The sequence below is a fragment of the Prinia subflava genome, chromosome 2 (assembly GCF_021018805.1).
Source record: "Prinia subflava isolate CZ2003 ecotype Zambia chromosome 2, Cam_Psub_1.2, whole genome shotgun sequence".
Lineage (NCBI taxonomy): Eukaryota > Metazoa > Chordata > Aves > Passeriformes > Cisticolidae > Prinia > Prinia subflava.
Window position 1 is genome coordinate 81,218,561 of NC_086248.1, and position 9,062 is coordinate 81,227,622.

Below are 9,062 nucleotides of genomic sequence, written 5' to 3' on the forward strand. Positions count from 1 at the left end.
CATCCTTGTGATTATTAGTGCTCCTCAGGGAAACTGGAAGTACATAATCTCTGATTTGTAAAGCAGAGTTCTTACTGGTATTTCATTTTATACTATTTATAATAGGGCATATTTATTATGTTCCTTTGATTTAAAAGAATATTTTGGAAAATATGTTTTCTATTAAGGTGGTTATGAGGTGGTTGTAGCCACAAACCAAACAAACATGAACGTGGATTGTACTCAGCTTCTTCTCCCAGTCGCAATTTGTTTTGCCTTTTCTTTTCAAAGCAGTCTTGTCTGGACGAACTCAGTTCTAAATAACTGTTTCTTGTACCTTGATTCTAGACTGGAAGTCAACAGAACTCTTTCAAAATGTGTCTCTTGCCCACATCCAGCAATTTGAGCCTTTCTTTGCTCTGCCAGCAGAGCACAGGTAGCAGGAGATGGATTAGCATGCCAGTGAGCAAAACTGCTCTATTCAGGTGCTTACTTTTAGGTGTTTAACTTAAAACACCCAGCTTTAAGACAGCTCTCATTAGAATTACACAGTGAACTTGGAAAATCTCTCGGGTTCAAAAGGTTGTGAATTAATAAACACTTTCCTTTTATTTAAGCCTGAGGTTTAGAGTTATCTATGAAACAAATTATTACCTCTCTGAACCCAAATTTTGTCATGTTAAAATATTAATTTCTTTTGCCGTGGCCATGCTAGTCTACTTAAAAGTTGGTTAAATGGTATGCAATAACTTTCATAAAATATATGAAGGAAGCCACCTTATGTATTAAATTTATTTAGTCAAAGTCATAAAAGATAAAATTAACAGAAAGAAACCTAGCATGGAACCGTATGTAAATTCAAGTTCGTAGAAAATGTGGTTTTGTTGAAAGAGAAATGTTTTGCAGAAAGATTTTTACTTAGGAACTGATTATGCTTATGTGTCACCAACCCAAAAAAGTTTGCAAAAACATAAAGAACTTTTCCCAGTTTAAATTCAAGAGAAGCATAAAGACTGTTTTAGTTTCTGTTGCAGAGAACAAAAATATTTGTAATCTTGGAATTTATAAAGGATGAGAAATCTGATTCTTACATAGATGTAAAGTTATGTAAGTATATGCCTTCTACTTAGATTGTTTTGCAGTAAAGGCTTAACTTAAAGGCTGCTATAAAAACAGATGCATTAATAGCTGAGTTTAGATTACCAAGCTGTTAAAATCATAGGTAGTTGTTTTTTTTTTTTCCAGTAAAAATGCTTCAGTATTGTAAACTCAGTTCTACACACACACAGAAAAATCTGACCTTGGTTTTCTGTGGTGAAATCAACAGTTCTTGGAGGAGCATGTTATGTCCAGTTCTTGCTTTTGAAACTAATAAACTAGATGTTACAAATAGTTGTTAAATAGTTTTGTAGAGCCACTTAATTTACATGTTCTGTCATTCATTTAAAAAAGAGAGAATTGCAGCAATCCCTTATTATGTCAAGTGTTCATAGTGAGAAAGTATTCAGTATCATGATGGAATTAAAATAAGATAGTATTTGCTAATGTGTTTATTGGAAACAACAACTGTATGCACTACCAGCAGCTAGGGAAACAGGAGTCTGGAGAACTTGGAATGTTTGCTGCTAGCAAATGTTCTCAGGATGGTTTTCCTTATCAAACTATCAATAAACTGGCATTCTGATGACATTGTCTTTGGAAATATTGTGATTAACATTTTTGAAATATTTTCATTAAAACTCTACACAACAGAACATGTTGCATAGAAACAAATGAAAATTGTATTATGCCTGGTACAAACTCTTTACTAACTCATTACTATAGTCAGTTAGCTAAATTCAGGTTAGGATGTGTGTAGCCAAGCTCTTTTGAGTTCTTTGTTATCTGCATACATATACACACACACATATATATATATATATATATGTATGCAATGTTTGCTCTTGTAAACATACCCTGTCTCTTTAAACAAACATATTTCTTCTGTCTCCTTTGGAGCATCCATATTTGAGTTATTAGTGTCTATGGGGGAAGCAAAAGGAAAGAATGGTGGCAAAGTCCATTAGCCATGAAAAATAAAAACACAAAATAATGTTCACAAGCACATCTTGAACAAGTATTGCATGTTTTCCAGCGCATGTGCAAATTGATTGTTTTTGCACACATCAACAGTAAGGTTCCAGACATATCTTTTAAGTGTATCTAGATATTAAAATATGTGATCCATGAAACACAATCTGTCTTTGTAATCTATGCAGTTATTACCACAGAGGTTTTAACAAGGAAGTCTGTTTTTTTCCCTCCAAACTAAATCTTCCTTCTGAATTTCCCCAGATTCCATATTACCATTTAATCTTATGTAAAAAACATGTGCAAAGTTAGTTGTCCTGATGAGATTTACATTTAATTTCATTGGTGTTAGAGTACTTTAAAGAGTCAGCAGATATGGTGCATGTTTCAGACTCGTTACTGACAGAAAGTTCACTTTTTGGAAAAACTCGGAATGGTAACTTCCTGAAGTGTTTATTTTACTGAATGGCGTCAAACACAAAACATAAATGGCTCTATCATATGATTAGCTAAACTCCCCCTGTGGTTCTGTAAGCTCCAGCCAGGCTTTTCTCACTTGCTTTTTCCAGAGGCGTTCCATTGTGTAAAATTCTGCTATTGTTTTATTGAATGGAAGAACATGGAAAGAACAACCAGTGGGCAGCTTTAACCTCACTTCACCCCACACTGGTTTTAAAATTTGGCTGATGTTCTTCAGTAGAAAAATGAATGACTATATCAAACAGCTTGCAAAATGAAAGAAGTAGGCTGCATCTACCAATTATTCAAAGTGACCCACTAGATTTTAGGGTAATGCACTATAAATCATGGTGTTTAGTGGCCAGTTTCATTTGTAGCACACAGAGAGACAAGTGTTTCATGTATTTCTTCATATCTTCATGAAAACACTATAAAGGTCTTGCCTCAGTGTGAATCATGGTCAAGTCTTACAGGTATTTTCTCATATCTTGGAGCCTCATCTTACCACTATTGAGGTCAGGGAGAGTTTAGTGATTGAAAACACGCTTGCAATGATACCATCCCTCCAGACTCTTAATAATCAATTTAAACAGCTAATAGCTCAAAAGGAATCCTCTTATGTCTATTCTGCTTCCTCAGTTGAACATTTTGCTCAAATTAAAGTGCTGGCCTCTTATCATTCTTAATTGATATTCTTGAGCTCAAAGTAGGCTATAAATAGTACCCCTTTGCAGTCTGTCATGTGCAGTCCTGCAGTTCTCACTTTCTTTATATATCTGCTTTTCTTAAAAACACATTTTTCCTTTTATATATAATAAATGAATGACTGGTTTCATTGATTCCAGTTTGTGGTGACATCTGGAATTTACTGGGCAGTTTTAAGCTTCAAGCAAGTTTCTTCATTTCTGAAAGTAAACTGAAAACAGGCAGTGATTTTGGTGTTATAACACAGTTTACAGAAAGGCAAGTGCAGTCCAACCTAGACAAGTTTGGGGCAGCTGACTTTGAATGGTATGGGGCAGAACTATGTCAGTGGGGCATCAGGGAAACCAAAAAACTGAGAAAATGCATCTTTGTACTTCTCTGAATCATCTACAGTGATCAAAGTTTTCTAGTTTAAATCTTACTTGAGTACCTTCTCATGACACTGAAGTAATTTGTGTGAGTGCAAGCAAATGTCATTTAATTTCCTCTGATATGCACAAGGACTTCAACAGTTTTCGAATAACAGCTCTCCTATTTTTCCCTTGGACAGGCATTTGCTGCTTTTGCATTCCATTCCGAAAGGAGCAACCTGCTTCTGCATCCTCACTAATGCAGTGGCTCTAATCCTAGTCAAGTTTCAAGTCAGAATATAACTCAGTTCTCTTTAAATACGTCTAAAGATATCACATTGTTTCATCTTGACTTCAAGGAATGTGATTTTTTTAGGAGAGAAAGAAAGGAAATATATGTTCAGATTATATTTTCTTCCTTTCAGCTTCATGGCTCCTCTCTAATGAATGAAACAAAACAAACACAAACACCCACCCCCCACCCCCAACCCAACAACAACCCCCAAACAAACAAACAAAAAACCAACCAAACAAAAAAGAACAATGTGACATGCTGACCAAATGTTACAGGAAAAAATTACTTCTAAAACATATTAGCTGTCTACAGTGACAGCCCAGGTCTCAGTTCAAAGAAAGTTGTCCTGAGCATCAGAGACACTTTGGAATATGTCCTTCCTACATTCCTCTGAAACCACAGGACATCCTGTAGCATAATAGTAATAATGATGTTGATGATAACAACAACAACAGCAATAATCATGATCATCATCATCATCATCTGTGGATTGTTAAGAGCCAGGAAAGAGCAGTATTAGAAGAGAGAAGCTGTACTTAAATAAGAAACTTAAATAAGCTGTACTTAAATAAGAAACTATCAGACCTTTGTTGTACTTCAGACTCTCAAATTGATTCCTGAACCGAGTTCAAAACACTCATCTGTTTTCTGCATTACTTGAAACTTACTTAAAATGTTATGATATGTAGGCTAATACATGCTGTTTATTTCAGAAGGGAATGGTCTCAGTGACACTTATATCTTGATTAGCCTTGAGAGTTTTATGTCTTGGAACAAACCAAGCCTATAGAAATAAAATCTACAAGTAAAATAATATATCCTTGGCAGTTAAAATCCATGTGTATGCTATGCTATTTACCATTTCTCAGGATGAAAGTGAAAATGAATAATTAATTCTGCTAAGTTTTGTCACAAAACCTAGCTAAGGAGATGTACTGGAGGCTTGGCACTGCTAAGGGATCTTTGAGAAAAGAAAATTGTACTTCTCAAGACAGTGTGTACTCTGTTCCCTTTTACTTGCTCAGGAAGAGGGCACATCAGAGACTGAGGAAATGTACATGCAAATGCATCCAAATGCAGTGCTCCTGTGTTTGGTGAATAGCAACTGTTTGTGGGTGCTATTTACTTTGAATATAGAGTGAAGAAATGCCTCACCATTAAATAACATCTCTCTGAGAGGTTTTCATGCTACATGAGCTTCGCCACCTAAGTTATACTTTCATTTAAAAAAACATGCTTTTTGTTCATTATTTAGTTTGCCTGCTGTATTCATCATAAATTTGTTATATATTTAATGTTTATTCAGAAAAAGAAATGTTTTTTCCTACTCCATAGAGAGTAAGAAGTTAAAATAGTAACAGTAACTCAGAGAAAGGGGCAGCAAACAAGTAGTTTTAATAATGTCAATCCTTCATAAAGAGAATTAAGTTTTTCTCATAGTTTTTGCATTCAGTTTTGCTTGAAATCTTTCTTATAATTTCCTTTTTTCTTGCTCCAAGGTGGCTTTCTGCATTCTTACACTGCAGGGCAGTCTGTACTGTCCCTAATGCCAAAAGACTGTTTGATACAATCTGAGACAGCAACCCTGTGAGAGAATGCAGTATTTCACTTCACCAAAATGAAAAGAAAATCCTTTGGTTGTAGTACAGTTTGGGGTTTTTTCTTACAAAGGCTAAAGACATTTTGGCAGCTATGCTGCTTTTCTTGTGATTTGTGGTATTGTTTATTATGAAAACAAATTGCCCATCTATTGGAGGATATTGAGCCAAATTTGCTGATGTCAGTGAAGGTACCCTGTGGCTTAAATGAGGTTGTTACAGTCCATGCAGGAACTTAAGAGGCTTATAAAAATGCTGCAGAGAAACATCCCAATTTTGGAGCTTTGGAACATTTTTAACTGGGAACCCTTGGCAAGGTGGAGTGAAAGTAACATCCAGCATTTGGGTTGGCCTTCAATTTTAAACGGAAGAGGTAAAGCTTCACTGATGTCTGGCAGCAGAAGTCTCCAAAAGCAGAAGACAGGAGTCAGATTTCAGTGGATAGTATCTCACCTGTGGTGGATCAGCAAATTCTTAAACCAAGCTCAGCCCAGTACCTGTTTCTTCTCTCAGCACCAGCATCGCCACAAGTTCCAGGAAATTCATTCTTTCAATCGAGGGGAATCTCTGCTCCATCTGAGCCTTTTGCTCTGGCAAACACAGCTGAGTGCAAAGAGAACAGTGAGATCTTTCTAGTGACTCCTCTGCTTTTGAGACACAATGAACTTCATGCTTAAGTCTGATGAGAAACAAAAACTAACTGTTTCTTTCCACAGCAGTGTAGAAAACCAAATTTCCTAACCACTGATAATAATTGCTGCCCAGTGGAGGAAATGCCAAGCCATAAAAAAAACTGCATCAGAGCTTTCCCAAGTACTGGAGATGAAAAAAGACATGAATGGGGAACGTAAGGGAGAGTTGTGTTAGTCTATTCCATATTGTGCAGGTAATTTTGTAGGAGCTTCAGGCGAGGGGCTGCGTCCAGCTGCTTGTTAGGTGAGGTTCTGATGTTCTGCATGCTGGGTCATGGCATGGGGAGAAAACACCTCATCTACATTGACAGTGAAGCATCCTGGACCCCTTAATTGTGAGAAATGCAATGTCTTGAACTTCATCTATTAACTAGTACTAGCCATGTGCTACTACAGTGGGTTGAACTGAATATCTGTGACCCAGCATCATCATTGCAATGTGTGAAGAGAGCATTTTTGTAGTGAGAACAGCCTTGCTGGGTATGCAGTTTTATTGGGCTATGGCAGTGTACTTTCACAGCAGTTAGTTCAGTCAGTCTCATTAAATATGAGTTGTTCCAAGGCTTTCAGTTTCACTCCTTTCAAGTCTGCAAAATGGACTTCTAAGATCGACAGGGTGATAAGGAGACAGCACTGCCCTCTTTCACCTTGGAATATGGAATGCAGGAATAATACAGACTGTTTGTACTTCATGTCTTATTAAGATCTGTATCTTCACATATACACACATCTGTGTATGTAATTTGTGAATGTAATATGCTTTTTTCCAGGAACATTGGCCCACACAGGCCACAGGGCTCCATTAGCTTGCTGCCTGCTAGCTTCATGTAAGCCCTAGTCTAATTTTTTTTTTTTTTTTTTTAATACAGATGGGCTTAGAACAATAAAATAAATATAATTTCACAAGTGGACTCTCCTTGGGAAAATGGATTAGATATGTTTCCCTCTCTCTTTAAGGGCAAAATTATTTTAGCTGAAAATTGCATAATTCAGTTTCTTACCTAAGGCAAGTTTTGCCAGTTAGCCACCATCAAAGGCATGCATTTAAGCACAAAACCAGCATTTCTGGCTGGAAAGCAAAGCAACATTATCCCTACTTTGTTTACTTTAAGTGGGTCAGCAGTGGTTTAGCACAAACATGGGAGCTCAGCCCTCATGTAGGTAAAGGCAGAAAGAGTTCCTGGGTAGAGAGACGAGGTCCACATGTTAGATCTGGGTGTATATGTGTTTGTACCTGGCTCAGAAAGTTTAGGATACCTCGCTGAGAAAAGCTGTGAGATGTTACCTCCTCTCCCATACATCAGCCTGTTGGCCTGGGTGAAAACTGACCTCCACTCAGAACACCAAGTCTCTCTCCCTGTGAGAGGCAGAGGGCAGGGCTGGAGGAGAGCTCTTGCTGGAATGTCTTTAACCCCTCTGAATCCATGCAAGAGAGGTGAACATAGCTGACATTAGAGCTTTCCTCTGTACTCCCACAGGAAAACTTGTTCCGTAAAACTCAACTGACCAGGTAACTAGAAAGGGAGAAGAAAGAAAGCAATACATGCACTGTGAAACTTTATCTTAAATTGGTCTGGTAACATTGAGGAGAGATACTCAAGTTACTACTTTTATAACTACTGTAAACAGGTTAAGCTCTTTGTTGCTGAAACCATATGGAAAATGAATTCTTTGTCAAAGAAATTGATACTTCACTTGGCATGCTGCTACAGTTTTGAATAATTTTAAAGTGAAAGTTGAGAGGGTTTGAAAAACTTTCTCTAAAAATATAGGATGCAGGTGATTTCATCAGAAACACTTTCACAGAAGTAAAATATGTAACAGGTATTTTAAAAAGCCCTAGTTTCTTGATATTCACACATTATTCACTTTGATGTTGTTAGCATACTGTCAAATGCAGTGTTGTTTTCATGTATAATACAGGCATCATCCAGATCCCTACAAAACTAAAGGAAAGAATCCCACTGACTTCAAAGACCTTGGAGTTGAAGCCTTAGATAAATTGCTAATTAAACTTGATTAGTGAGTAAGGTTCACTAGTGGAAAAAGTTTACCAGATTTACAGCTTACCTGAATAATAGGTAGTGGAGTTAGTGCAGACCTTGCAACTTTATGGCTGAAGTTCTGTTTGACCACACCACAGCAAGAACTACAGACCTGTATTGCTTTTCATCATATTAATCCCCTGCTTCATAGAAGTAAGGTAAATTTTCTTTCTAACATGAATTTTTACTATTTACGTAAGACAGTCTTCCCTTTCATTAAAACTTTTATGTTTCCTTTGAAAAACAATGATACAAATTAAGGGAAAGGGTGTATAATTTCCATTAATTAAATTAAATTTAAAAAAGGAAGAATTATGCAGAATATCAGGGGAAACATTTATCTCTAAGAGAAAGATCTGTCAGAGTATGGAATTGTCTGCTGCAGGAAGCAGAGGAAGCTGTGTCACTTGAGGAAGCTTAAAACTAGATTGAATGCAGCACAGAAAAACACAGCATTTAAATGAAATTGGAAAATGGGCCTGCTCACTTGTTAGGCCTTCTCTGTGTCCAATGCCTAGAAGATTGTTAAGAATTCACAGTTTTAGGAGAGCCTTATGTATGCCTAGGCTTACCTGTGATATTGATCATACTAAACAGTTTACATCAGAGATTACATTAGACAGTTTCCAGTAACCCACATGTAAGGCTAACCAGGAGAATCTTCAAGGAAAAAGAAATCAAAATAAGGTGAAAACGAAAGCCTTGTGGCTCTGGAAAGGTTCTTAATGTGCCTGTCCCTTCTGATGTTTACCAGTTTGTCTCACTGTGGTGTAAACACTTGACTGTCCAAGCAGAGGGTAGCACTCTGACCTGCTGGTATGAAAAGCAGAGACTGAGTGAGGGCAGTATTTGCTGGTAGTGCTGACTAT

General features: G+C 36.9%; 1 long non-coding RNA gene across 1 annotated transcript; it reads right to left on the bottom strand.

Moving 5' to 3' along the window:
* Positions 1-5,841: 5,841 nt before the first annotated feature.
* On the bottom strand, positions 5,842-8,318 carry LOC134547780 (uncharacterized). Its single transcript, XR_010079601.1, has 3 exons — positions 8,219-8,318; positions 7,478-7,662; positions 5,842-6,059 (listed from the first exon to the last, which is right to left on the bottom strand). It is a non-coding gene; the product is annotated as an uncharacterized LOC134547780 (long non-coding RNA).
* Positions 8,319-9,062: the final 744 nt, after the last annotated feature.